Below are 25304 nucleotides of genomic sequence, written 5' to 3'. Positions count from 1 at the left end.
TGCCTCTCTCTCTGCCCTTCCCCCGTTCATGCTCTGTCTCTCTCTGTCGCAAAAATAAATAAACGTTAAAAATAAATAAATAGGGGCGCCTGGGTGGCTCAGTCGGTTAAGCGTCGAACTTCAGCTCAGGTCACGATCTCGCGGTCCGTGAGTTCGAGTCCCGCGTTGGGCTCTGGGCTGATGGCTCAGAGCCTGGAGCCTGCTTCCAATTCTGTGTCTCCCTCTCTCTCTGCCCCTCCCCCGTTCATGCTCTGTTTCTCTTTGTCTCAAAAATAAATAAACGTTAAAAAAATTTTTTTTAAATAAATAGACATTAAAAACAAACAAAAAAACCACTAAGGACTTATTATGTGCCTTGCTCATTCCTATGGATACAAAAACAATAAATCACATTCCTTGCCTTCAGAGAATAATTCACAACGAAGTGGAAGAGGCAGACAAATAAGCATATAATATGGAATAATAAACATAAAATATACATATGCGATATGTTAGACACACACAGTATATTAAGGAAGGCCATAGGAGAGGGGCCTGAACTAAGGAGAGAGGAAGGAAAGAAGGCGGTGGTTTCCCTGGAGCAGGGGACGTCTGAGCATGTAATATTCCTTTGAATTAATTTATATGGAGAGAGCTCCTTATATTTTGTAAGTAAATACACATTTTTTAAAGTATTTAAATCTCCTAAATTCTTCACATGGCATTCCAGAATCTTCATAATCTGACCACCAACTTTCTCCCCAGCCTAACATTTGCTATTTCCTTTTGCATCTTTTGTGCTCCAGTGGTGTCTAATTGCTATTCTAAATAGGTCAGTGTTGGCTCACACTTTCACACTTGGGAGCACGAGGGTCCCCTTGCTGGAGAATGAAATGGCTCCTGTCCCTACACTCTTATTTAGCTATCACGTCCTCTGTGAAGCCACCCTTAACTCTCCAGCCTGGGTAGACACCTGACCTTTGATCACTAGAAACATTTGGGCACACACCTAAAGTTTCCTGAATAGAAGATTCATCTACAGTGTTTATTAAAAAGCATATTCCAGGACCTCGGAACTTCCATGGAAAAAGCATGGTGATCTGTTTATTAAACAAGTCACCCAGGGAATTCTCATTGGCAGAAAAGTTTTGGAAACATTACTCTATATTATAGCGCTTCTCATATTACCATTGTTTGAATGATTCGTCTTTCAATAGCCTGCAAACTGCATTTGTTCATTATTATATTCCCAGTCCCAATACAGTGCCCAACTCATGGAAGGGAGCAAATCATGAATAAATGAGAAAATCTAATTAAAAATGTTTAATCTACTCTATTTCTTGTAAGAGTCCTAAAAACATTAAGAAAGCAGTTTTCTGACTTCTGCATTCTCTTATTCCATGACAACTATGCTTTAGCCTTGGTTAAGTTGCTCTAAAAGGTGTTTGTGCTTCTTAGTGCCTCAGCTAGCCACTTATTTCCCATTATCCAGGTGCTACTTACCAAGGTCTTACTATGCTGGGATTAAGCCTCAGTTTTCTGTGAATGAAGTGAGAATGTTAATAGTGCCTATCTCATAGGTATTTTTATGAGAAGTAAATGGAATAATATATGTAACACTTAGCACAATGTCTAATATTAAGAAAGTGCTAAATAAATGAGGTAATAATAACAAAGACCAGTTAGGTTTTTTTTTAAAGCTTATTTATTTGGGGTGCCTGGGTGACTTAGTTGGTTAAGCGTCAGACTTTGGTCCAGGTCATGATCTCATGGTCCATGAGTCCAAGCCCCTCATCGGGCTCTGTGCTGACAGCTCAGAGTCTGGAGCCTGCTTCAGATTCTGTATGTGTGCCCCCTCTCAAAAATAACTAAACATTGGGGCACCTAGGTGTTTCAGTCAGTTGAGCATCTGACTTCAGCTCAGGTCATGCTCTCATGGTTCATGGGTTCAAACCCCACATCAGGCTTTGTGTGGACAACTCAGAGCCTGGATCCTACTTCGGATTATTCTGTGTCTCCCTCTCTCTCTGCCCTCCCCTGCTCATGGTCTGTCTCTCTCTCTCAAAAATAAATAAACATTTAAATTTTTTTCTTAAATAAATACATAAACATTAAAAAAATTTTTTTAAAGGGGTGCCTGGGTGGCTCTGTGGGTGAGCGTCTGACTCTTGCTTTCAGTTCAGGTCATAATCTCACAGTTTGTGAGTTCGAGCCCATGTAGGGCTCTGTGCTGACAGCACAGAGCCTGCTTGGGATTCTCTGTCTCCTCTCTCCCTGCCTTTCCCCTGCTTGCTCTCTCTCTCTCAAAAAATAAATAAATAAACCTTAATTTTTTTTTTTATTTTGAGAGAGAGAGAGAGAGAGAGAGAATCCCAAGCAGACGCTGCTCTGTCAGCACAAAGCCTGATGTGGGGCTCGAACTCACAAACTATGAGATCATGACCCAAGTGGAAATCAAGAGTCCAACACTCAACAGACTGAGCCACTTGGGCACCCCCAAGACCAGTTAGATGTAGTGATTATGCCTCTGTGAAGTCCAAGTACAAGTAAGGAATCTACAATGTGATGCTTTGAGCCATTTCCTTGAGGGGTACACTTTAAGACTTTAAAATCCCTTTTCCAGTTGTCTCATTTCAAAATCCTTTCTGATTCAGCCTCTCTTCCCCTATTGTTGTAATAACCCACATATCATGGCAAAAGATAATTTTATGAAGAGAGCTATAAGAGTGGCATACTAATATGAACTTTGTCCCTTTTTGGAAGTCTGTCCTTGGAGGTTTTCTCTAAATATTTGTCTTTCAAATTCTTAGGATCTTATAATGTCTAGTACTTGGCCATGAGACCTGATTTCCAAAGGATCAGAACTTTAATTACCATCTTGCCATCCCCCTACCCCAAGATGTCCAGTTTTAATACATCGATACCAACGTGTTCTTGATTATGGTTATCTATTAAGGGTATGATGATAGCCAAATATTCTGGGTCCAAAGAGACAGCAGGTTATCACCTGTTGACTGTTTAATAGATAAAGAAATGCAAAATGACAGAAGGCTATGCTGTTGCCTAATCCTGGAAAACAAAAGAAAAGAAATATTAACCCAAGAGATTTGGCTACATGCCCAGGGTGCTTAAGTGATAATCCAGAATAATTCTCAACTCCAAGTAATTATCCCATCCCCTTTTAAACCTCCTCACTCAGCACATTTTTCCCCTGCTAAAGGCCAATCTCCTTTAAAATATAATCTTTACCTACTTTAAACCTACCATGAGGAGCTTCCTAGTTAACCTTTTGAGGTTAACACTTTGATCTCGACAAATTTGTAGTTTTTCCAAGCCTTGATATATGCTCCACTGAACTCTGGTGTTTTTTGTAAGGTTCAGATCAGGGTAATCTATGGGAAGGTGTAGGTGTAGGGAAAGTGGTCTCACCAAAGTCTACCCATCCTAGACCTAGAGGGTATTATGCTAAGTGAAATAAATCAGACTGGAAAAGACAAATATCATATGATTTCATTTATATGTGGAATCTAAAACACAAAACAGGGGCACCTGGGTGGTTCAGTCAGTTAAGCCTCCAACTTCAGCTCAGGTCAAGATCTCACAGTTTGTGAGTTCGAACCCCACGTCAGGCTCTGTGCTGGCAGCTCGGAGCCAGGAACCTGCTTCAGATTCTGTGTCTCCCTCTCTCTCTGACTCTCTCCTGCTCTCTCTCTCTCTCTCTCTCAACAATAAATAAATATTAAAAAAAAAATTTAAACAAAACAAATGAATAAACAACCAAACAAAAAGCAGAACCAGACCTATACATAAACTGATGGTTTATTTATAACAAACTGATGGTTGCCAGAGGGGAGGGAGGTGGGGGAATGGGTAAAATGGTTGAAAGGGAGTGGAAGATCTAGGCTTCAGTTATGTAATGAATAAGTCACAGGAATAGAAGGTATCATAGGAAATACAGTCAGTGGTATTGTAAGATGACAGATACCTACACTTGTGGTGAGCATAGCATAATGTATAGAGTCGTGGTTTTTAAAAATTTTTAATTCCAGTATAGTTAACATACAGTGTTCTATTAGTTTCGGGCATACAATATAGTGATTTAACAATTCCATACATCACCCAGTGCTCATCATAACAAGTGCAGTCCTTAATGCCCTTCCCCATCCACCTTCCTCGGGTAACCATCAGTTTGTTCTCCATAGTTATGAGTCTGTTTCTTGGTTTGTCTCTCTCCCATTTGTTTTGTTGATTATATCCCACATATGAGTGAAATCATGTAGTATTTGTCTTTCTCTGATTTATTTCTCTTAGCACTATACTCTCTAGCTTCATCCATGTCATTACAAATGGTAAGATTTCTTTTTTTTGTGTGTGTGGCTGAATGATATTCCAATGTGTCTGTATATACCACATCTTCTTTATGCATTCATCTATGAAAGGGCACTTGGGCAGCTTCCATAATTTGGCTATTGTCAATAATGTATAGTCTTGTTGAATCACTATGTTGCACACCTGAAACTAATGTAACATTGTGTGTCAGCTACACTCAAATTAAAAACAAACTTAAAAAAAAAAATCTACCCATCCTAGATCTATAACGAACTACAGAATGAACAATAAGACACAATGTACTAAAAAAGGAAAAAAAAAAAAAAGCCCTTTGCACAGTGAAGGAAAGCATCAACAAAACAAAAAGGCAACCTATTAAATTGGAGAAGATATTCGCAAATGATATATCTAATAATGGGTTAATATCCAAAATACATAAAGAACCTATATAACTAAATACAAAAATAACAAATAATCCAATTAAAAATGGGCAAAGAAACTGAATAGATACTTTTACAAAGAAGACATATAGATAGCCAACAGACACATAAAAAATGTTTAACATCGCTAATCATCAGGGAAATGCAAATCAAAACCACAGTAATATATCACCTTACATCTGTCAGAATAGCTAAAATAAAACACAAGAGATAACAAGTTTTGGCGAGGATGTAGAGAAAAAGGAACTCTTGGGCACTGTTGGTGGGAATGCAACTGGTACAGCCACTGTGGAAAACAGTATGAAGTTTCCTCGAAAAAGTTAATAATAGAACTACCATAATAATCCAGTAATTCCACTACTGGGTATTTACCCAAAGAAAATGAAAACACTAATTCGAAAAGATATGTGTACGCTTTATGTATTGAAGCATTATTTAGAATAGCCAAGATATGGAAGCAACCCAGTTGTCCATGGATAGATGAATGGATAAAGAAGATGTGATATTAAGAAGGAAAAGGAGAAGAGAAAGGACGAGGAGGAGTGGGGGAGATGGAGGGAAAGGAGAAGTAGAAGTATACATATACAATGGAATATTACTTAGCCATAAAAAAGAATGACATCTTGGCATTAGGAACAACATTATTGGACCTAAGTGAGATAAGTCAGTCAGAGAAAGGCAACATGATTTCGGTCATATGTGGAATTTAAGAAACAAAACAAATGAATTAACAAAGAAAAAGACACAAACAGTTCCTAAATACAGAGAACAAAACTGGTTGCCAGAGGGGAAGTGGGAGGGGGGATGGGTGAGAAATAGATAAAGAGGATTAAAAGTACATGTGCACTCACACACACACACACACACCCCACACACCTCAAAGCTAATGTATTTTAATGTGAAACAACCATAATAGCAACATGAATCGGAATGTATTATGGCCCTTATTTCACTTTGAGATGCACTCAAGTACCTTTAGTTGGAAATGCAACTTACTTTTCTTTTTCCGACTCACTTCTCAAATCAATGACACCATGTCAAATGATTTATTTATCTGGAATACATTTGCATGCCACTGTGTGGTCTGGCCATCTTTTCCAGATTTATAAAGCATTCATTGAGTACCTACTACGTTCTGGGTACATTCTCAAACATGCCTTATTTTTGTTCAGCTTATTTTATGGATAAGGAAACAAAACCTTGGTGAGGTTAAATCTCTTTTCAAATTTTCAACATAATTCAAAATCTAGTGCTACACAATCACTTCCTCTACCAAAATATAAAATGCAAGATATTTTTTGTAAAAGAGATTGAGAAATATTTATTTCTTATTTTTCAAAATTTTTTCATTCAGGAAATATTTATTGAGAAATATTTATTGAACACTTACCATATACCAGACACTTTTCTAGATACTAGGAATGCATTCATGAACAAAACAATGATGCAAAGCTTATATCTAAATGGGAGGAGAGTGAAAATGATCATGTCAGTTGTCAGTATGTAAGACGGCAGTAAGTGCTAAAATAGCTCCACATTGCCCAGTAATAAAATTCCTGCCCTCGTTTTTCTTGTCCTAGAAATCAACACCTTTTGTAATTTTTACATGGCCAATCACTTCCTCCTTAAAGAATTTTTTTCACTATATACAAAATCAACTACCTCAACGGTTGTTCCTTCTCAGTGTTCTTTACTGGTCCTCTTCATTTCTCTGACCTCTAAATACGGAAGTGTTGCAGGATTCAGCCCTCATATCTCTTCTTGGTCTATATTCATGTTTTATTCTGTCTCACAGTTTAAATACCATCTATGCACTGATGACTCCCCAACATATATCTCTATTCTAGACCTCTCCCCTAAATGTGTGAGTGTCAGATCTGGGATATCTGATAGAGATCTCAGGCTTAACAGAAAATGACTGTAATTTTATCCCAAACTTCCAATCGCTCAGGCCACAGACCTTGGAGTCATCCTTGACTCCTTTCTTTCTCCTATCCCCACATCCAGTTAGTGAGCAAATCCTGTCTGGTCTACCCCATATCAGTCCATTTCTCTCTGATTTCACTGGACACCCTGCCCTGGCCACCATCAACTCTCATCTATATTATTGCAGATTCCTAACTGGATTCCTTGCTCCTACCTTTGCCCCTTCCATTCAACGATCCAATTAATTCTTTTAAAATAAAAGTTAGCCTGTGTCATTATTTTTCTTAAAACCCGCCAATGGATTCACATGCCACGTTAAGTAAAACTACAAAGCTCAAATGGCTGTCAAGGGCCTCGATGGTTTCAACCTGCTATTTCTCTGACATCATATTCTATTCTCACCTCCTTCCTTGTCATATTGCCAACACTTTGGCCTCATTGCTCTGCAAGCATACGTCCACCTCAGAGCCTTTGAACTTGCTGCTCCTTCTTCCTGGAAACTTCCTACTGATTATCTCATGGCTCATTCCCCTAACATACCTTAAGTCTCTCCTCAAAGTCACCGTAGCAGTGAGTCCTTCCCTGAGTATCCTACAACATATCCTTCCTCTTACCCAGCCTTATTTTTTTCCCCACAAAACTGTCACCAACTGATATAAAATGTTTGCATATTTGCTTTTTTCCCTTCTTCTTTTCTTTACCCTAGAATGTAAGTTCTGAATATAAGTTGTAGGCCGACAAGGAGATGCCTATTTTGTTGACTGCTATATTTCTACACTGGAACAATGTCTGACACACAGCCAATACTGATTGGATGAATGACTATCAGGAGGCAGTTATTTTCAAGTGATGAAAATCCAAGCCTAAATTATCTAAAAAGACAAAAAAGAAGGTGAGGCACCTGGGTGGCTCAGTCAGTTAATCGTCCAACTCTTGATTTCGGCTCAGGTCATAATCTCACCATTCATGAGTTGGAGCCCCTCATCGGGGCTGGCAGTGCAGAACCTGATTGGGATTCCCCTTCCCCTGAGCGCTTTCTCTCTCTCTCTCTCTCAAAATATAAATAAATAAATAAATAAATAAATACCAAAAAAGAAGGTATTGGCTTAAGTAGCGAAAAAGTCTGGGAATATACTGGTTTCAGGCACATCTGGAGTCAAGGGGTTAAACGATGGTATCAGGACCACAGCTCTCTGGATGTCTCTGATCTTCCTATCTCTCTGCTGGCTTTATTTCCAAGCATACATTCCTTTCATGGTAGGAAGATGGTGACCAGCAGTGGCAGGTTAATGTCCTTATAGCTCCAAGGACAAAAAGAAACTTCCCATTCCCAACAATCTAAAGTCCTGACATGCACTGGCCTGGATTGCTCACATGTTCCCCACAAAAGAATCACTGTGGCTGAGAATGCAACACTTCGGTTAACCAGATGCCAGTCATATGACCCCTCCTAGAGCTGAGGGTGGAGCCAACAGTACAAACTCCAGATTTAATAATTTGTATTGTAGAGCTTCAAACATGTTTGAGTGCTCAGCTGAGTCCATCCCTGGTGTGTGAAACTTGGGACCATGACACATGGGATGGGCCATCTGGCACATGCCCCTATTTTGATGCACTGGGCTCCTCTGAACCCTGAGAGACTGCAGAGGTGCCCCCTCTCTATTAAAGCTAGCAGTCAGGTGTGAAAAGACACCAGAGAAGGCTCAACCTCACAAGACAACAGGGATCCCCATCAGCATCTGCCTCAGCTCCTCTCCTGGGTTCTAGATCATTGAGCTGGGTCTGAAAAAGGAGGAAAGGGACTATTCCCAAATGGAGCTGTAAAAATGAGCCAGCATGTTCCAGTAGGAGCCTGAGAGTACTCATGGGATGAAATTTTGAGGGTGCTTGATCAAGGGAGCCAGAACCTAACACTGGAAAAAGTACAGTTTATTGAAACCTAACACTGGAAAAAGTACAGTTTATTGAAATCTCATATCTCTACCCTCCCAGGATATGGGATTTAATATTGAGCAAGAACCCCAGGGGATGGTGCAAATTCACTGCTAGGGCAGCTCTTAGAAACATGGAGAAAGTGATGGTCCACTCTGAATGAAGTCAAAACATCTGAATTGCTGACAGATGGTAGAGGAAAGAATCAAGAAAGCGAGAGAAGTAAACACATTGGAATAGATATTTTGTGAGGCCGGATGACCTACCAAAGGATACTACATGTATGTATATTACATATACCCAGACAATACTACATTTGTCAAAGCTATCAGGAATATGCTAGTGAGAGAGGCACCAGCATCAGTTAAAGTTTCAGTGGTGGCTAGGGTTACCAGTAGGAGAGACTGTCATAGGGCTTGGCCCACTGACAAAAATGGGCCTGATGGGGCCCTGAAGCAGTAGAGACTAGGGGGCAGCACCTAACTACCATAAGCCAAGGCGGGGGTGGGCGGGGATCCCACAATTATTGCCATGACCAGCAAAGTGGAATGGCAGCCAAGGGGGCTTGACTCAAAGAAAGCTGTGGAGATGGTTAATAGAATCCTAAGGGGCAAAATAGATAGGCAGCTAATGTGGGTATTGCTTAACATACATCATCCAAAGAAAGCAGGGATGGAGAGCACAAGGCTGAGAGCAGTTGCCCAATAAAAAGCCATGATTGGGGCATCTGGGTGGGTCAGTCGGTTGAGTGGGCGACTCTTGATTTTGGCTCAGGTCATGATCTTGCCGTTCGTGAGATCATGCCCCACATGGGGCTCTGTACTGACAGAAATGACCCTGCTTGGGATTATCTCTCTTCTCTCTCTCTCTTGTCTCTCAAAATAAATAAATAAACTTAAAAAAAAAAGTCATGATTGGGGAACCAGCAAGAACTCCATTTGAACTACAAGTTATGGCTCCTGCCTGGACATTTTTAATCCCCGTGTCCACGGATGAGCAAGCAAGACTCACCATCTTGGCAAAAGTAATTGGCTGTTGTTACAAAATGGCGGGAAGGAGGAATATGTATGGGACTCAGGTGATCCACTGAGTGCTTTATATAGTATCTCCTTGCCCAACTAAGAATGTATAGGGACAAGTACAGCAACCAAAGCCTGAGAAAGGTATGGTCACCAGTGGCTCAGACCCATCAGAAATGAAGGTTGTGTTTCACCACCAGGTAAGTCACTGAGACCAATAGAGATAATAGATAAGGGCAAATAAATTTAGAATAGATAGTGGAGAAGGGAGAGAATTAGTACCACTTGTGGCCCCAAGGCCACTGCAGTGACAAGGACTATAGTTCATCCTACTAACCTCCCTCTTGTAAGTTTCTCTGCAAGAAGAAAGACCCACCACAGTCCTGGAGGAGCTGATCCCCAAATGTGAAGTGGTGGATCTGGATGGTGAAAGGGTGGACTGTGACGGTCAGGAAGATGTACTACTTGGATCCCCCTTCAAGAAAGAACTTACATCCAGCTGCAAGGGGAGCAATTAGCAGATGATCTCCAGCTGCAGTGTCTCAGACTATACTCAATTTTTGAGCTGAGGCCATGCTTTTCCCTGGAAAATAACTGAACAGGATGGAAATATGAGAGCCTGACTAGTTCTGCCCAACAGAGATACCCTCTGATTGTCAATCTTTACTCCAGAGCTTCCAAGTGAGTTGGCCAAAACTTTGTTCTAAGCATCTCCTTATTCAATCTTTTTTCCTCCCTACTTTTCTTTCACAAGTGGCAGATCCACACCAGGGTCCAGAGGCTTTACCTGTCCTATCCTGCCTCCTCCCCCTTTTTTTCTATTACAGGCATTTCACCAAAATCAACTCCTTACACTCTTAACTCCATCTCAGTGTCTGCTTCCTGGAAGATGCAACTGATACAGAGGATTACAAAAGATGGCTTCCTGCCTGTATGACTTTGGACAAGCCACTCAATCTCTCTATGCTTCAGTTTTCTCAGTATAAATGAGGATATTTGTACCTCTCTCATAGGGTTGTTGGGGGCTTAAATGTGATATTTAAGAGATTTATGAGAATTAAATGAGAGAATGCATGTAAAATGTCCAGCAGTCTTGCACATGTGATAAATGTTAGCTGTTATGCTGATAGAAGAGATAAGGCAGACTATTGGAATTTTTTAGGTTTCTCCCATCCAGGCAGATATGTTCATTTTCCTAGCACTGGAGAATAGTTATTAGTTTTTTCCCCCAGTATGATTAACATCTTCATCTGTAGTGAGAAGTATTGGTTATGCCAAATCAAGACAGTAACAATAGACCCGAAAGATACGTAATTATAATTGTTTCTAGAAATGTGATTTTTTATTAATATAATAATGACAGTCAAAATTTGAGATAGAAATTGAATTGTGATTTTGTAACTGAATGTAAATTTACATGTTAAAACAGGAAGAACAATATGCATTTTCCATATCTAAAAACAAGGATGATTTATCCTCCTGCAATGAATTTTGATGTAACATGCATGGGGTCACTGCTGTGATACATTTTGGTTTTCTATAATATGTGGTGTCCTTTTTAAATCAAACTTTTCATTTAATCTCATTCTCGTGTATAAACATGTACACATCTATTTTGGTTACAGTTTTCACAAAGGTAGGAAGAGGAATACCAATAGGAACTTTATCCAAAAGGTTAGAAGAGTCTAATTCAGCAAAAAAAAAAAAAAAAAGTTTATTAGTCCAGTGGCTAAAAGTGCCTATTATGTTATTTGAGCTGACTTTAAGTCTCATCTGAACTACATTTATGGTGAAAGGCATTCATTAAAGTACTTATTGGGGTGCCTGGGTGGCTCAGTCGGTTAAGCATCCAACTTCGGCTCAGGTCATGATCTTACGGTCCGTCAGTTCGAGCCCCATGTCAGGCTCTGTGCTGACAGCTCAGAGCCTAGAGCCTGTTTCAGATTCTGTGTCTCCCTCTCTCTCTGACCCTCCCCCCGTTCATGCTGTGTCTCCCTGTCTCAAAAATAAATAAACGTTAAAAAAAATTATAAAAAAAAATAAATAAATAAAGTACTTATTACTTCCTCTGGTGAGTCCCTCGGCTAGTGGAATTTTATTTTATTTCATTTTTTGAGCCAATCTTTTAAAAATTTAAATACAATGTAACATTGGTTTCAGGAGTAGAATTCAGTGATTCATCACTTACATACAACACCCAGGGCTCATCACCAGTTCCTTCCTTAGTACCCATCACACTAGCAGAATTTTTTTTTAATGTTTATTTATCTACTTTGAGAGAGAAGAGTGCAAGTGGGGGAGGGCAGAGAGAGAGGGAGAGAGATGAATTCCAAGCAGGCTCTTCGAAGAAAGCCCAACAGGGGGCTCAAACTCATGAACTGTGAGATGATGACCTGAGCCAAAATCAAGAGTTAGACATTTAACCAACTAAGCCACCCAGGCACCCCATGCTAGTGGAATTTCAAAAGACATGTAAGCTGAAGGATTTACTTAATTATATTCTGCATTTGATTTTAATGGGGAAACCAATCATTACAATGCACTAAGCCATGAGGTAGAATTACCATCCTTTAGGAGAGAAGTTGACACTCTTTTATGTTTAATTTGGTAAATTTTTTTTTATCACCATGCCATTTTCTGCATCTGTTGCTGTTCAAATTAATTTTGAAGCAATTTTCTTACTGTAGATGGACACTGTGAGGATGAAAAATTCTCACCCTGGAAGCATCCTGGTACTTTATTTAGCCTTTCCCCCAAGAACTCGCCCTGAAAATCAGATTAATAAATTCACAAATGTACACATCATTTCTGAAAAAAAAATTTTTTTAACTCTGCGGGTCTAGTCAATTAGAACAAAAATAATTGCCTTTTCTGTTTCTTAAAATATTATCCTAAATTTCTGTTTCAACCACTGTCCTAACAATCTCCTTGAAGATCAGTTGAATATAAAATCATAAAGATACACCTGGTCCAAAACAACAATTAAACACATCGTCCCTCCTTCTACTTTAAAGACACCGAAGCATAACAATATATAGTCTACATATTCCATACCTAGTCATTAGTTGCTGTTTCGCAAAAATAAAGCCACTGGCATATCATGTAATGTTTCTTCCTGATTCACTGCTCCTCCCTGTGACTGTTTAGAAGCTCTTTCTATCCCTATATTTGCTTCCAACATTGCACACATTTTCTTCTCGCGCTTAAAAAGAAATGTCAAGTTCCTGATCTTTTGTTAAAGATTCATTGCCAGAAATGGTTTCACAGCAGGAGCCTTCGTAGGGAGACAGTTGGCTCACATTCCTGCTAAGAACTTAACCTGGGAATGATGGAAAAATAATTATAATCAATGTCAGAGAGCATATGGGTTTCTACCGAGAAGCCTGCCAAATAAGACCCACACTAATCCTTCCCATCTACTATCAGTCAGTTGACTCTAGCGGACAAATTCCTCATATTTGAATAAACGAAAGCCCAAATCTCACACATATTTCTCCCACATCTTAGAGGTTTCTGAAAGAAACCAGTAAGTGCCTTGCATATTTCTTAAGCTTAGTTTCCATAAACCTACAGTTACTGTGTTTTCGTGTCTATAAATGTGGTAGTGCCTTATTTCTACTTCATCCTTTAACCTGGGTGATCCATTATGATCAGTCTATAGATAGTGGAAGAAATGAGGCCATTTAAAAATATACACTGAAAAAAACCCCACATTTGAATTGCATTGCACTTTGTGTTGATGTGTCTTTCAGCTGGATACACCTCAACAGTATGTATCATTTCTGAAAGGGGAATAATGCTGAGCTGATTAAATGGAGGCAGAGACACCTAGTGCATATCATTACGGAATAAGGTCCTAGATGATTTAATTAAGATATTTATTGGTAAAGAGTGGCTTTCCAAACATTTTTCCACTGCGTTTATGTTTCACTTTGCCATCTACCCTGCTTCGCTTTTCTTGGGTTATGTGCCAGGTAGTTTATAAATATATATATATACATATATATTTATATAAATGTATATGTATATATGTGTTTGTGTGCATATATATATATATATATATATATATTTTTTTTTTTTTTAGGAGAGGATTTTCTGTTTGCAGAATCCCAGAACAGAGGGAAATCAGAGGCAGATTTGAATTTTCCTCACAAGCCTCTGTATTTCAAACATTTAAAGCCCTAGAATAATTTGCTTCTTTTCTACACAGTGGAAAGATAAAATCAAGCCTGTCTTAAACTAGCATTCTATTATTTTTGTAAGTGTAAATAAATCAATAAACACAATAAACATACTGCATTCTTTCTGGCTACACAATGCAGAGAGTAGACAAGGTGGGGGGGGACATTCTTATTAAATATTGGTGGTTCTTATTTCCAATATTTAGAGAATTTTAAGCAAAGAGAGAAATGAATTGGAAATGAGGTTGCTGTTTGCTATTATGGAGCCCCATTTACAGATCTAGCATTTAATTAACAAAGATACAATATATTTGGCAGCTGCCTCTTTATCCTAATGCCCTTCTACTCCTATTGAGATATTCAATATAGCTGTCTGAGCATTCAAGTCATATTGTAAAACAAAGATTTTTAGAGAGGAATTGTATATTGACATGGTTATTCCCCTAGCCATGCAACTCAGCCCCAACTCCCAGTGCTAAATTTACAAAGATGAAATGGCATTTTCCCCAAAGCTGCATTGTCAGCTGTTAGGAAGACTTGCATTTCACTTCTTATTTCCTCCAGCATAGTTTGTAAAACCTTGTGAAAACTCCAAGATGACCAATATCCCTGAAATAAACAGGGTGCAATTCTGTATTTACAGACTAACATGAACCAGAAATGGACATTCTCACATAGCAACTATTGAGAGCAGGATGAAAACCGGAACTCAAAGACTTTAAGGTTTTTGACTCAGAAAAAAATTCTAGCTATATTTTCTCTGTAACTGGTTTGACAGGACCTAGAAATCCAATTTGCCAGATACTGGTCCCATGTATTTTGTGAGGATACTATGTATATTACCAAAATGCTTCATAATTCAATTTATGAGGTAGCCAAATAAGATTATGGGAGCTTTCTTTCTTTCTTTCTTTGAGCAGGCTGTGCTATGTTTATTAATAATAAAAACACCTCACCCACTCGTTCACTATAAAGGCACTATAAATGCCCTAGTGAATTATGTTCCCAAGTTTATTAGTAAGTTCGTTACGTAAAAAATCCAAATGGTTTTTCCTTAGACACAATGGTATAAATGGTAGTTATATTCCAAGCATAAACCCCAAATTTGATTGACCTCTAAATCACAGGAGTAAGACCAGTCTGAGTTCCGGTTTCTAGGAGTCACATCTCTGCTGATCATTCTCCATTTATCACCTGCTCTGTGCTTTGAAAGGCTGGGCTACAAATGTATTCATTCACCTGCATTTCCTTGCAGGCTGGTTTTTACTTGGTTTTAGCCAAGAAAGGGCATGGATCATCGATGAGAGAGTAAGAGGAGAGTCAGGATGGGGTATTTCTTTGGCTATTCCTATCCTGCTTAGCTGTTGCCAATCTGGCAGTGGCTATGTTTCTCCAGACTACATCTGTAGCTGGATGGCCCTTCCTCCAAAGCTGCAGCTCTTACTGGGCCATAGGGACACCATTCATTTGCTTCCTTTGTCCTCACCTTTTGGGGGGTATAATCGCTCCATGCTCATGCCAGTCTTTGGTGTCTCAACATCCTGTGTTGGTTCTCATAACCCTGCCCATGTCTCAGTTAGCAATTCCTTCATTAGGGGCACCTGGGTGGCTCAGTCAGTTAAGCATCTGACTCTTGATTTTGGCTTAGGGCATGATCTCACGGTTTGTGAGTTTGAGTCCCACATCAGGGCTGACAGTGCAGAGCCTGCTTGAAATCCTCTCTCTTTCTCTCTCTGCCCCTCCCACACTCATGCTCTCTCTCTCACTCAAAACTAAATAAATAAACATTTTTTTTAAAAAAAAGAAATAATTCCTTTGGGTGCCTGGATGGCTCAGTTGGTTAAGTGTCCAACTTCTGCTTAGGCTATGATCTCGCTGTTCATGGGCTCGAGCCCCTCATCGGGCTCTATACTGACAGCTCAGAGCCTGCAACCTGCTTCAGATTCTGTGTCTCCCTGTCTCTCTCTCTCACAAAAATAAATAAACATAGGGGCGCCTGGGTGGCTCAGTCGGTTAAGCGGCCGACTTCGGCTCAGGTCATGATCTCGCGGTCTGTGAGTTCGAGCCCCGTGTCGGGCTCTGTGCTAACAGCTCAGAGCCTGGAGCCTGTTTCAGAGTCTGTGTCTCCCACTCTCTGACCCTCCCCTGTTCATACTCTATCTCTCTCTGTCTCAAAAATAAATAAACATTAAAAAAAAATTAAAAAAAAAACCATAAAAAAATTTTTTTAAAGAAATAATTCCTTCATTAAAATATCTTCATTTGTATGATCCATCAAGACCCTGACTAGGACAGTGAAGGATGAATGGGAAAAAGAATTTCTTATTTCTTTGCTGGGTGCAGATGTTGCTGCCAGAATTTCAAGCAGGATCATTCATGTATCTAAGAGATACTAATTATGCTCTTCTTATGTGCCATTCAGTGTGAATAAAACAGATCTAGTCCCTGCCTTCAAGGAATTGACATTCCTACTTGGGAATACAAACTTAGTAAATACACAAACAAGTAAACAAAATGGTTATATATTCTGGGAAGTATAGTTTAGGAAATACACAGGATGCACTGATAGAGGATCATTGAGGAGGGAGGGCCATTTTGGATAGGGTGGTCAGGGAAGGGCTTGTTGAGAAGGTGACATTTCACTGAGACCTCAAGGTTGAAGAGGAGACAGCCACTAGGAGAAGAGATGGCAAAGGGTGGAGAAGACGTGTTCCAGGCAGAAGTTGTTGAAAGTGTAAAGGCATGGGTGGGAGGAACGAACGTGGTCCACAAACCAGGACCTATGGCAGCTATTTGACTTCGAAGGAAATTGATGACAGATATTTGCAAGCCACATGGGGGGTTGAGGAAAGAAAAGTATGACTGGAGTAGAGGCCAGGTGGAGAATGGCACAAGATGAGGCTTGAAAGTTTGCTCAGAGAGCTCAGGGCAGAGCCCTGTAGGCCAGCATGAAGAATATGGATTTTATTCCAAGTATAATGGGAAGCCATGAAGAGTTCCAAAGTACAAAGTGATACAATCTTGTTGGGATGAGCACTGGGTGTTGTACCTAAGCCAATGTGACAATAAATTACATTAAAAAAAAACAAACAAAAAAAGTGTTACAATCTAGCTGCTCTACGGAGAAGGGCTTCAGGGGAAAACAAGTGGAACTGGGGAGAAGAGTCAGAATTCTATTACAATCCAGGACTAAGATGACTATGTTTTGCTGTAAAGAGGTGGGAGTGGAGATGTAGAGAAGCAGACCTCTTCGAGTTTCATGTTGGAGATAGAGCTGACAGGACTTGATAGGGAACGGTTAGGAATGGGGTGAGGCCGGGGAAAGTGAAGACTCAAGGTGACTCCCAGGTTTCTGGCTTGGGCCACTGGCTGAATGGTGGAGATGTTAACTGAGAGGAGAAAGACTAGGGGAAGAATAGGGATGGAAAGATTGGTACGGTGAACATGTCTAAGAGTCACCCAAAGGTAAATGTCAAGCAGGCAGATGGCTCTCAGAGCCTGGGGCTCTGAGGACAGATTTGAGTTGTTTCTTAGTCAAGTAGATTCCTCAGGCCAACCTGGCTTAGGCCAAAAGTGATCTCCACCAGGCCTGGATGTAGTCACTAGAAAGCCATATGGGGTTTAGGTGTAAAGCCCCATTTAGTAAAAAGCATGCCTAGATCTTGCTTTGTCATTAGTGTACATATTTTCTTTGAAAACCTCAAAGAAGGAAATGGCTGGTTGAAAACAAGATTTGAGAATTCCTAGGTCCCTGATTAAACACCATCATAATCTTGCCTCTAGAGTTCCTATTTTAACATGACTTAATGGTATATTTAAAGAAGAGCCTCCAGAGTCCAGTTTGGCAGATGTACAATAATGTCCTTATGGGGAGGCACCCATAATAAAATATAAGGTTCCAAGGCTTTCATTCCGGTTGTCATGGCAACAGCAGCAAGAGCTCTGGAGGTAGGAAGAAGGAAGAGGGAGGCGAGTGGAGAAACCAGGAGCTGTGGTGTGGTGGCTGTTAGTCTTGGGAAGATAATTAAAGACAGATATTTGTAAGCTGAATGGAGAACATACCCTATAAATTCAGGCAGTTATAAGTATATAGTTTGTAATTGGACAATTTGTTCATTCTAAGGACCGGAAATACACTTAAAAGCTTTTTCAGACCCGGGGCCTGGGAGTACATCATGCAACTGTTCTATCCCCTGTGCCCATTGCACCGCCTGGAGCTCCATGTACTTGAATGAATGAGCAGACGAGTTCCAAAAAGAAGAAACACTACTTATTTTATTTGGGTTTTAAATTGCTAGGTGGACAGATCCTTTGGGTAAAGATTCTATTTTACATCAAAACCATATACATCTTAACTACAAGTGTTGGTGAGGATATGGAGAAAAAGGAACCCTCATGCGCTATTGGTGGGAATGCAAACTGGTGCAGCCACTGTGGAAAACAGTATGGAGGTTCCTTAAAAAAGTAAAAATAGAACGACCATATGATCCAGCAATTCCACTACTGGGTATTTACCCAAAGAGTACAAAAACACTAATTCAAAAAGATATATGCATCCTTATGTTTATTGCAGCATAATTTACAGAAGCCAAACTATGGAAACAAGTGTCCAGCGATAGGTGAATAAATAAAGAAGAATATGTATGTATATATATATATATATATATATATATATATATATGATGGAATATTAAACATAAAAAAGAATGAAATCTTGCCATTTGCAACAACATGGATGGAACTAGAAAGTGTAAAGCTAAGTGAAATAAGTCTGTTAGAGAACAACAAATAAACACAATATGATTTCACTCATATGTGGAATTTAAAAAACAATAAAAACAAAAAAGGAAACAAAGAGACAAACCAAAAAACAGACTCTTAACTCTAGAGAACAGTTACCAGAGTGGAGGTGGGTGGGGGATGGATGAAATAGGTGAAGGAGATTAAGAATACACTTATCATGATGAACACCGAGTAATGTATAGAATTGTTGAATCATTATATTTTACACCTGAAACTAATATAACACTGTGTGTTAACTATACTGGAATTAAAATTAAAAAAAAATTTTTTTTTAACGTTTATTTATTTTTGAGACAGAGAGAGACAAAGCATGAACAGGGGAGGGTCAGAGAGAGGGAGACACAGAATCTGAAACAGGCTCCAGGCTCTGAGCTGTCAGCACAGAGCCCGACACGGGGCTCGAACTCACGGACTGCGAGATCATGACCTGAGCCGAAGTCGGCCGCTTAACCGACTGAGCCACCCAGGCACCCCTAAAAAAATTTTTTTTAAAGCATATTCATATTATGGTCAGTAATTATAGGTGACAAGCCTAAAAGGAAGACTCACCCCCAAACAAAAGACCAAGTCTGGAAGTCTCACTCTTTAGGACTGATTCTAACAATCATTCACTAACTGTGGATGGGATATTATATAACTACATACTTCCGATGAAGGTCCATTATATAATAGGCTTTGGATTAGATTCTTGAGGTGATTAAATATTATTTATAAACTGAGGATCCAGGCACTTGGGTGGCTCAGTTGGTTGAGTATTTGACTCTTGGTCTCAGCTCAGGTCTTGATCTCAAGGTCATTGAGTTCAAGCCCTGCGTTGGGCTCCATGCTGAGTGTGAAGACTACAAAACAAACAAACAAACAAACAAAATGTTTTAAAAATAAATAAATAAATTGAGGATCCTCAATGTATTGAAAGTTGTGAAAGTGAAGAAAGGGGACAGTGTGGACAAGAGATTCCTGTCAACCCTAAAAATCAAGGCGACCTGGAGAATGAAAATTCGTTCAAGGGTATGTAGTACATCAGGTGCTCACAAATATCCAGACATTCAAAAGGGCAAATCCCCAATGGTACGGACCCGTCCATAGCCTATGCAAAATATCTCTCAAAACCTTTCATTTATTTTTGCTCTAATTCTGTGCTCACCAAGTAGCCAATATTGTAATTACTAATTCTGTTTCCTTCAGATGCTGAAGAGAGTACCCTGGATGAGAAACACATATACCCCAATAACTGGAAAAGTATATTTTCCTTCTTCAAGTTGCGCTGAGGATAAAATTCAAACCCCACCAAGATTGCACAGACCTTGTGATCTGGCCACTACTGATTTCTCCAAGCTCAACTCCCAATACTGCCCCCCTTCACTGTAAGTTGTAGTCACACTGGTTCCTTTCCATTTCTGAAACACTCCAAAATGTTCCCTGCCTACAGCCTTTGCCCTTCTAGTTTACCTGAGAGCAATGCTTTTCCTCAGATCCCCCTATGGCTGGTTACTTCTTACCAATCCTGTCTCAGCTAAATGTCACCTCCCCACACAGGCTTTCTGTGATCTCTGTGCCTACCATTGCAACCCTTCCCCTTTTATGCCCCCTACCACCACCACGGTCCCTAGCTATCCCTTAGCCTGTCTTATTACTATATAATATCTTGTTTACTTTTTTATTATCTGATTCCCAAACTGGAATAAAAGTCCAACATAGCTGCAGCCCCAGCAATGACCACAGAGTTAATACTCAATAAATACTTGTGAAATCAAGTGAATGGGATGGGGCGAGAAATGACATATGAGCTGCTCTGCACTAGAGAGAAGAGATACAAATAGGGAGTGCGATCTGAGATAGATGGAACCTTCCCTTGTGCCCACAATGTAACTTCTACAAAGCACCACTAAAGTACCAGTCATTGCATATATTTTTGGTTTTGTGTGTCCCTTTACCCCAACTCCAGTGTAGACCATGAACAACGGCGTCCCCAATGTCCCAATAAATGTTCACCGGATCCCTCAATTCCCTGCTGAGGGAAATCGGCAGTTCAGAGAAAAAAATAGAGATTTCCTGTTAGATGAGCTTTACTTAATTGGCTGGATAAGCGCCTGCCAGAATGAGCAGTTTCTATAAGAAAACAAAAAGATACACTGTATGGTAGTGGCAGCACCAAAAGATAGCCTTAGGTGAATCCTTTAGCCCTCCATCTGTAGTCTCCATCAGCACCCTCCAAGTAACCTCCAAAAAGATTTCAGGCAACCCCCCAGCCAGATGGCCAGCGTGAGCTCTTCCTGCCTAGAAATGCTACCACCGTGTCTGTCCATGGAAATCAGACAGAAACAGCGACTACTTGACAAAAGTCCAGAAACAGACTTATAAAAACAGCCTAGCTGAAAGTAAGGGTGCACAAAGGAAGCACCAGTAAAGACCAGCATTCAACAAGGAGTGACTGGAAAGAACTGTTTAATGTTTTAAACACTGCCAAGCTGAGTAACATGAGACCGAACTTGTTATTTTGCTCGACTATATATAGTTTGCATCCTGGAATTCACTCATACTATATATAGTAGAGTTTTATTCATGCACTCCAACTGATTATGTGTGCTGGGCTGAAGTGTTACAGTGGTGCCAGAAATGAAGAGAAAATGGAAATCTTCCACAGACCTATGGGCATGTTCTTTACGCCCACTGCCATTTTCACTAATGCGTGGCGGCGGCAGAAAGCTAATTGAGACCAGCCATGGAATAACAGGCTAGAACCTCTGCTGCAAAGAATGCCTCTTTTCAGTCTTTTCCTTGTGGAGTATTTATTTATTTAAGAACTGGCTATGGTCATCATTCAGAAATACAAAGAGGGTTTAAAGGCCCAAATAATTACCCAGCTTTTATAACAAAAGAACAATACAAAAATAGTTTCTTGTCCTGTCTCACTCAAGAAAGCCAGTTCTATTAAACTGCTCATCATTAGCTGTTTCATAAATCTCAGTCTTTGGGATTTAAGTAATTTTTATTTAACTGCTGCTCTTTCTTGATTAAAATAGCAATTGTTCTGACCTGCTTCCTAAAGTAACATGTCCTCTGAATAGCCTGTTTTAGGCTGAGAAACTCATTTTAATTTCGGAGTCTCAGGTCTCTTTTAAAAAGCTACTTTTGGTCATCTCCTTAAAACTGGAGATGTCTGGTAAAGTTCCTAAAGGGTCTTTACTGAGAGGGGAGTGTGGTAGACATATTTAGTGTTTTTACTGCCCAGCATCTATCATCCCTTATTGACAATATACCCCAGTTTCCCTTTGGGGTATTATTTCTCTCCTTTCTACCATCACACTTCCCATGAAGCACACTTCACTCCTGTGCCCACAGCACAGCCAATGGTAGCATGCTATCTCTTTGATTACAGGGATGGATTGGGAGTTGAGCACATGGTTCAAAATAGGCCAATCAAAACCCATAAGACTCAGGCAGCTGGGTGGCTCACTCAGTTAAACATTTGACTCTTGATTTCAGCTCAGGTCATGATCTCATGGTTCATGAGTTCAAGCCCCACATCAGGCTCCATGCTGACAGTATGGAGTCTGCTTGGGATTCCCTCTCTCTCTACCTCTCTCTCTCTCTTGGCCCCTCCCCCCACTCTCTCAGTCCTCAAAATAAATAAATAAACTTAAAAAAAAAAAACCATAAGACTCAATTCTGGGACATTTACTGGAGTTCTTTGAGGAAAAGGTGGTCTTTTTTCTGTAATTGGTTGTGGTGGTCTTGATTGCCCATAGCTGCCAGAGACCACTGGCAACTATAGAACAGAACTAACTCAGGAAGTAGAGCTGAGGATCCCGATCCCGATCTTCCAAGTATTTTTTATTTCAACTTAACTTTGTTTTTCATGATTCCAAACTAAAAGGTATACACAAATAGATTCTACTCTTTCTCTTGCCTCACTCCAGCTCTTTTCCTTAATGGGTAATAATTTTTATTGTTTTTGGTTTATTCTTCCAGTGTTTCTTCATGCAAATAAAATAAAATATGAATATATTTTTTACTTCCCCATTTTTGTTCTGCATGCATTTTATTTCTTCAATATATGTTCATTCAAGGAATACCCTTCTTTGAAATTCTATGGTGCCTTTGATTATTCCTGGTTGCTTTCCACATAATATTTGAAATGGCTCAGAGCCTTATTTAGCATATCCTACCACTTCTCTGCTTTGTTACCCTGGAGACATCATGATTTAATACTGGAGAATCCTATTTCACCAGAATTAGAGAATTCAAATGGAGGAGCTAAAATGAGGGTCCAATGCCAAACTAAAAAAAGACTTTCTAGAAAGTCTAATCTGAATACTACCAAACAGAGACTATTTCAGGCAGTGGGGGAAAAGTAGAGGGGGATGCCAAGAAGCCTAATTTTTTAGACCAAAAACAGAGATTGGCAGTGACAGGTACCTGAGCAGATAACCCAGAAAGAAGAGTATACATTGCTACCAAATGATCCATTATTTTGAATAGATGTCAAATTCAGTTCTTTTGGTTGGTCAGAAATCTCTGATCAAAGTAATACACTGACCCACATGATCTCTTTTTTTTTTTAATTTTTAAATGTTTTTATTTTATTTTTGAGAGAGAGAGAGAGAGAGAGAGACAAACAGACAGAGTATGAGTGGGGGAGGGGCAGAGAGAGAGGGAGACAATCTGAAGCAGGCTCCAGGCTCTGAGCTGTCAGCACAGAACCTGACACGGGCTCAAACCCACGAACGGCGAGATCATGACCTGAGCCAAAGTTGGACGCTTAACTGACTGAGCCACCCAGGCACCCCTGTTTGTTTGTCTTTTTGAAGTTTATTTTGGTCACTTTTTCTTTTCTTATATTGCAGAACTGTATATTGATATACCCAGTGAGGGCTGATATTTTCTCTGACATGGATAGATTTTAAACAGGTTACATAAACACATTACCATTTATGGTTTCGTGCAGGTCTTTTTCTTTTTTAATGTTTATTTATTTTTTTGATAGAGAAAGACAGACGGTGAGAGAGAGGGGGGCAGAGAGAGAGGGAAACACAGAATCTGAAGCAGGCTCCAGGCTCTGAGCTGTCAGCATAGAGCCTGAGGTGGGGCTCGAGCCCATGAACAGTGAGATCATAATCTGAGCCGAAGTCGGATGCTTAATCAACTGAAGCCAGGTGCCCCCATGCACATCTTAATAGAAGTAAATGAGCTAGGCATTCTGTTCTTTTATCCTTTAAGCATTAAATAAATAAATAAATAAATAGCATTTATCGCTTACTTTCTTTTTGATCTAAAATTCTAATTGGGGAGTTAGAAGAGTCATGAGAAAATTTTTTTTAGGTAAATATATTTGCCAATTGTGTTTTACCAAGCTACAAACCCCAAGGAATGAATGAAATACAAAGCAGATGTTCACAAAGAAAATAGACCTTATAACAATATACTGCAGTAGTCCCCTCTCCCCCACCACCCCCTTCCCCCCACCTTATCCACAGGGGTATATTCCAAGACCTCCAGTGAATGCCTGAAACTGCAGATAGTACTGATCCCTATATATACTGTTTTTACCTATACCTTGGAGATATCGTAGGTTTGGTTCCAGACGACCGCAATAAAGCAAATATCACAATAAAGCAAGTCAAATGAATTTTTTGGTTTCCCAGTGTATATAAAAGTTATGTTTACACTATACTGTAGTCTATTAACTGTGAAATAGCATTAAGTCTAAAAAAACACACCAATGTATATACTTTAATTTTAAAATATTGCTAAAAAAATGCTAGTCATTGTCTGAGATTTCAGTGAGTGGTTAATCACTGATCACAGATCACCATAACAAATATAATAATAATGAAAAAGTGTGAAATATTGGAAGAAGTACTAAAATGTGACACAGAGCAGAAAGTGAGCAAATGCTATTGGAAAAATGGAACCAATAGATTTGTTCCCTGCAGGGTTGCCACAAACCTTCAATTTATAAAAACACACTATTTATGGAGCGCAATAAAGTGAAGCACAATAAAATGAGCTATGGCCATACATACATACCTATGACACAGTTTAATTTACAAACGAGGCCCAGGGGCACCTGGGGGGCTCAGTTAGTTAAGCGTCTGACTCCTGGTTTTGGCTCAGATCATGATTTCAAGGTTTGTGAGTTGGAGCCCTGAGCCCTGCATCAGGCTTCGTGCTGATAGTGCCCAGCCTGCTTAGGATTCTCTCTCCCTCTCTCTCTGCCCCTCCTCTGCTTGTGCTCTCTCTCTCTCTCTCTCTCTCTCTCAAAAATTAATAAACTTAAAACAGCAACAGATGAGGCACAGTAAGAGATTAACAACAAAAACTAATAATAAAATAGAGTAATAATATATTGTAATAAAACTTACGTGAATGTGGTCCTTCTCTCTCTCTCAAAATATTGTACTATATTCACCCTCCTTCTCCTGATGATGTGAGATAACATGCCTATGTGATGAGATGAAGTGCGGTAAATGACCTAGCCTTAGGCTGCTATGGACCTTCTGAGAGTCAGAAGGAACATTTGCTTCCTGACCACAGATGACTGTGGGGGTGGAGGTGTGTGGGGGGGCTGGGAACTGAAGTGGCAGAAAACAAAACCCCAGATAAGGGAGGGGGCAGGGGATTAATGAATAGTTTTGGTAAAACGTAGCCTTTGTAAATACGGGATAAAGCTTCATCTTTTCTGTCCTAAAAAT

At 39.8% G+C, this 25304-nt stretch overlaps 1 long non-coding RNA gene and 1 pseudogene across 2 annotated transcripts in view; one reads left to right on the top strand and one right to left on the bottom strand.

Moving 5' to 3' along the window:
• LOC109256110 (uncharacterized) overlaps positions 1-20514 on the top strand; it is a 66653-nt gene extending 46139 nt beyond the window's left edge. For both annotated transcript variants that reach the window (XR_002075513.2, XR_008418792.1), the window contains exon 3: positions 19795-20514. This is a non-coding gene — a long non-coding RNA (uncharacterized LOC109256110). The remainder of the gene's footprint in view (positions 1-19794) is intronic.
• LOC109256106 (glyceraldehyde-3-phosphate dehydrogenase-like) overlaps positions 1-25095 on the bottom strand; it is a 66729-nt pseudogene extending 41634 nt beyond the window's left edge.
• Between the last annotated feature and the right edge of the window lie 209 nt (positions 25096-25304).

This window comes from Panthera pardus, unplaced genomic scaffold (assembly GCF_024362965.1).
Source record: "Panthera pardus isolate Hobbes unplaced genomic scaffold, ASM2436296v1 HiC_scaffold_3, whole genome shotgun sequence".
NCBI lineage: Eukaryota > Metazoa > Chordata > Mammalia > Carnivora > Felidae > Panthera > Panthera pardus.
This window is presented reverse-complemented; position numbering and strand designations above follow the sequence as displayed.